Consider the following 6,000-nt stretch of genomic DNA (forward strand, 5'->3'; position numbering starts at 1 on the left):
CCCTACTAATAAATTAGACTCATTGAAGGAGGTAGCAAACTCAATTGTAACTTCTCTTCCATGTTGTCCAACATTTATGGAAATTAATACCCATGGTGAATTGATGATAACGAAGACCTACTCCTCATAGTTTTTGTAAATTAAATGAGGAGTGACTTTAAATGTATAACCGTTTTGACTTGATAGCTACTCACTTCTCGAGTTGATTCACTCAAGTTACGCAACTGTGGTTTTTTCAGGCACTATGTGTAATTTGTGTTACTTAGGTAGCTTAACATAAGAGTGCTTCTTTAATTTTAGCGTGAGTTACTCCTTCGCTTGATCGGTGTATCACCTAGTGTCAAGGGACTTGTTGTTTGTATCTCTCATAATCGAACATCATAGTAAAGGGGCTTATTGATTGAACGCTATAGTGAAGGGGCTTATTAGCAAATCATATAGTGAAGGGGCTCATTGGTCGAACCTTACAGAATGAAGAGTGTTAAAAGGAAGAGTCAGCCTTGGTCGCCGTACCACCTATTGTGGGTCACGTTGGACTGAGGGGTAGGCCTAGTTGGCTGAACCACCTATTGTGGATATTGTTGGATTGAGGAATTGATCTAGTTGGCTGAACCATCATGTTGGATTGTAGTTCCGCTCTAGGGGCCTACCCATTAAATACTTGATCCTATTTGCATTGATTTGGGTCGAATCAGGTTGAACAAGATCCCAATGTCTTGATTTAGTAACTTTACTAATTCCGAAGGAAGTGATTTTTTTGGTTCCTATAGTTCTCATCAAATTCAAATTCATCATGTGGATCTCATTCAATAATTAATGTCTATAAAGTAATTTGACTTGTCTTATAGATGCTAAATCTAAAATGTGAAACACCATAATCATGAATATTATGTTCAACTCTTGACCTACAAGTTTGGCAAATGGCATTATCAAATTGGAGCAGAGAAGCTCCAATAATAAAATATTTATGATAAATAATCCATCTCATCTAAGAAGCAGGAATCATTGCATTTCTAAACTAGATTGTTATGTGGACAATATTATTGTTCTTGAGTTATTTGCAATAAAAGAGGCATTGAATTATGCAGAGAAAAGGAGTTGTCGAGAATCCAGATTTGTTCAGACCCATCCGCCCATGGTGGTGGTGATGATGACAGTGATCGTGATAATAATGATGATGATGATGGTGAGAGGTTTGATGTATTTTTCACTACTTCATAAGAGAAGACCAAGGTCAATAGTGGTATGTCATCATTTTAGAGAATACAAGGAGTTTTCCCGAATATTAAAAAAATAAAATAAAATAGAGGGGCATATATCCATTTTGAAAAACATAAAGAAGGGAGCAAGAAGATTTCAAAATTTTGAAGGGGGAATAAATAATTGCCTAGGGATTGTTAGCTTGGAATATGTTAGCTTCTACTGAACGCTTCAAAACGTGTCTCAAAATTATCAATGTTCAAATAAATTACGAAAAAAAGATAAGAGTCGTGAAGAATGCACGTGTTCTATACATGGTTGACGTGGCAAGGGCTCAGAACCATAGATTGTTGTTCTGTACTTTTGCAACATCAGCCACGTACAGATCGCGTAAGATTTACCCTTTGCATTCATCATTATTAATTAAAAAAGATGAAGAGTATTCTCACAACATTTAAGTTTAAAAGTTCTAAACACTCAACGTGGGATTTTTTTTTAATAAAATTTTCATTGAAAATTTTAATATTTTAGATTACATATTGCAAATGACCTGCTTAAAGTTTCACTTATAAATAACAATATTTTGAATATTTAAATATTGTAAAACCCAACTTGCCAGACCAATATAAGTTGTAGTTCCTTGGTTCAAGACGGATTATAGTAGTAAGGAAAATGCTAAAGTAACGTTGCAATTGACATCATTTGGGACATTGCTGGCATAGATTTATCTATAGAACCATAGATGCTTTTCATTGAGATATGAATGAGAAGCATCTATGGTTCTGTGCACACCAATGGCCCAAACGATGTCAATTCAATGTTACTCCAGCACGACTCATATAATAAAGGTCTCCCCTGTAGTATTAGAGAAGAAATCCGTGTTTTACAAAAACTCCTTGCATCAATGCGACCAAATCCTTGAGAGAATGGAAATTGTTCAGTAATTGTCTGTCAATAATAGTTTAATTCCTCTCTCATTGCAAATAGGCACTCAATTGACCAGCTAATTGGAAGCGGATCCTCTGTAGTGCAAGGTTCTTGTAGCATTCTTTCAATCATTGAACGAATGCCACATCAGCAATGTAATTAAATCCCAAATTTAAAATATTAGGAGTTTAGTAGCCATTTATTTGTAAAGATATGGATCTAGAGAAAGATGTTATTTTTTTTTATTCTTTTTTTAAATCATATCTAAGCCATTTCTAGTATGACTCTCTTATCTATTGAAAGTGTTTTACACGAACCTTGTGCTACAGAGGATCCGCTTCCCGACTAATCATGTATGGACCTTGAAGGAAATATAAATTTAATGGTGACTTAAATTTGAAATTTGGGTGTTGTTAACATGTGCCCTAGGGGCACACCTTAAGATGCATTAAATACACCTCAAATGAATTTTTTTCTACTTAAAATGCCCTAAAGACTTTTATTCTTACCAAAACACCCTCAAATGCTTATTTCCAAGGTGCATTTAATGCATCTTAACATGTGCCTTTGGGACACACATTAACAAAATCCTTGAAAATTTTACTTAATTGATCAAGTATCTTAAGGGGGAATCTGTAAATAGCATTTTGGGTGGGGGCCTACCAGTAAAAGACCATATCATAATCCTGAACACAAAATCAAATACCATTAAAATTTTGATGGAAAATAGAATATTTTAATTACATTTTTTAAATGATTGACTTTCAATTTTATTCTATTTTCTCTTCTCTTTTTTGTAAGAATATTCCTCCAACTTTAATATCTTTCGTCTTTTAACCCTTTTTAAAAAAATACTCCTCCATCTTTATCATCTTTCATTTTCAATCCATTTTCCAATAATACTGTTATTTACATGAGCAACTTCCCGCATATAAGGACTTAGAGTATGTGACTAGATTCGGGGTTGACTAGGACTAGGAGACAGTGTGGAACAAACCATGTGGCCCCAAATACATTGTTTGAGGGGTGATGCTAGGTGATGATGTGGGAGAGACGAAGACAAAAAGAGAGAGAAGCTGAGTGAGTTTGGGTAGAGTGTTGACTCTAGAGCTTCAGATCCTTGTCCCATCAATGGGACCACACGGTATAAATTGGGACACCTCTCCCTCTCCCTATTTTCCCGAGCAAGGATGCTAACTCAGACATCAATGATAGATAGGATAGGTCGCTATCTATGGCTGATCTTTTCTATCCGAGTGGTCAACCTTGGACAGTAGACCTTCCTTTAATGACAGGCTCCCCAGGGATTGATAAGGGAAGAGGAGAGCAACAGTTCTGCTAACACTCTTAGTAAGAGAGATATCAGCCTGGGTGACACTATTAGAGAATTGCAATCCCCAGGAGACAATGTCACCTTGTTGTGAAAAGAATCCCTCAATTTATTTGTTGTTGGCAATGATCTATGCGCACTATAAACTGAGTTGGATAGGGTGTTTAGAATATATCCTCTACATAGAAATTCGTCTTCATTTCTTTTGAGTCATTGGATTCTAGAATTTTTCTAGGCCATTTTCAAGAATATAAAAAAACTTAAGAGGTGTGAGAAAGAACATAACATTTTCTTGCCATGCACCTAATGAAGTTTTGTCCATCAAAACGATCAAGACAAACAAGATCTTGATTCATCACTTGGATTAACTGAGCAATTGGTCCATCCATTACAACTAGAAGAATATTGTTTAAAATTATTGATTATTTTTTTAATGGAGGGAGAAAAAATAATGAGTAGAAAAAATTAGATCAACAAGAATTTTAAAACTAGAAAACGATATATTTTAGACAATATTTTCCCCCTTTAGATCTTGATCTCAAGTGCACGAAGGGTGTACAAAATTTTTCTTTCGTATACAATAGAACCCTTTGATCGATGAAATACTGTAATACGAATTAATGCACCGTTCGATCATAGTCATATCACACTTTTCTAATACTACTGATACTCTTTAAAAACAAAAGATTAAACTAGTATTTTATGAAATTTTCAAGTGTCCAACAAACGAAGCAAGTGGTGGTATAAATAAACACCAAAAGAACACTTCGGTCTAAGAGGTACCTTTTCTTAGGAGATATGTAATAAACCAATGATTTCTTTCTAAAGGGACACCTTTTAAATCCAATGGTTAAGATTAAAATTGGGTAGAGACGTGCCTTTTGCCAACTAGTACAACATATAAGGTATTTTTTTGCCAAGTAGTACAACCTATTCACAATAGGTACTTGAACCAATCAAATAGGTTCCATGTCTATTCTCAAAAGACACAACCACTCTACCTTACCTAATTGGAAGATACATCAAATAAATAAAACAAAACTAAATTTTTCTTTATTTTATTATTATTGAAAGTATCCAACAGTAATGGCCAAGACATCCCTCCAAAAAGGGAGAGGTCTTGAGTTCAACTACCCCTCCTTGGCCATCCATAGAGATTTATCCCTACTTACCTGGTTTGTGTGGTTTGTGGGGTATGTTGCTTTAAGAGGCTGGTAGCCTTACCCCTACTAGTCGGGCTCACGGGTCCAAAACCCCTTTCATAAAAAATAATAGTATTTTTTTAATTATAAAATGTTTAAAATCATTTCTCTAGAGTCTTCTTGACTCATCTGAGTATCTTCATCCTTATCTCCCTTATGTCCAACCTCTCTCTCTCTCTCTCTCAGTCTCTTCGCCAACAAAACCCCCCAATTTTCTTCGAAACTTTACTTCTCTTTCTCCCATTTTCAATGGTTTAACCTCACCCTAGAAAACCCTTGACTTTTCTATCAATTCCCTTTTTTTGTAGCTCTTTAACTTCCATGGTAATTTTCTTATCCTGTTTAATCTTATTTTCAATCCATTATTTCAACTTACCGTAATCTTTTTGTAGAAATCTAATTGATTTTTATATAAAAAAAATCATCATTCTTTTAAAACCCCTACTTTTATTTGAGATTTCTAAGTTGAAATAGATGGAGTAGCAAGGCTGAGGATGTATGGTTTTAGCGAAAAAACTAAGGGGTTGAATAACAAAGCATTCGAACTAATTTTTTGGTTAATTAGAAAAAAACAGAGTTCAAGAGGGATGTTTATTCGATTTCGAACCAGATAGTATAGGATATCCAAAAACTAAAATGGGATTCGAATTTGATTACTAACGTATGACATCTGATCAGATTTGAATTTGGATATCAACAATTTTTTTCAGATTCGAATTTGGATATAGGCCTGTCCAATTTGATTGCTCTCTGTTGACAGCCCTATCTATGACTATTTAAAAATAACTTACATGCCCTTATCTCCAACTTGTAGTCAAAACACTTGATGTTGATAATGAGGGCATTTAGGTTATTTTCTGATTTGTTTATTACAGAAGACTAAGGTGACGATTTGGGTCGGATTAGGTCAAGTCAAGCAGGTTGAGGTAATGATATTATGAAAATTTACTCAACCGGACAAATAACACGACATCACTAATTACATAAGGACTATAGACAGAAGTTTTTAAGTGACATCTTCAACTATACACATCGGTTAAAAACCAATGTTTGTACTAGTGACGTCTAAAATCTAGGGTTTTAGACATCGGTTTTTAGATGTCTAAAGTAAACATAATCAATGTCTATTGTTTAGTTTAGGTAGATCTATATTTCATGATTTAGCTGAAGTATATAAGGGTCAGATTTTACATGGGTCAGCATGATAATAATTAATGACATGGTAATTAAACAAGTTCAAATGGGTTTAATTTCCTTAATCTGAACAAGACATGTTTAATAACTGGATTAGACTAATCGATACGATTGCAGTTTAAACATGATTAGGTTCGTTGGTCGTAT

This window comes from Akebia trifoliata, unplaced genomic scaffold (genome assembly GCF_017979445.1).
Source record: "Akebia trifoliata isolate Shusen 1 unplaced genomic scaffold, ASM1797944v1 Contig00904, whole genome shotgun sequence".
NCBI classification, from domain to species: Eukaryota; Viridiplantae; Streptophyta; class Magnoliopsida; order Ranunculales; family Lardizabalaceae; genus Akebia; species Akebia trifoliata.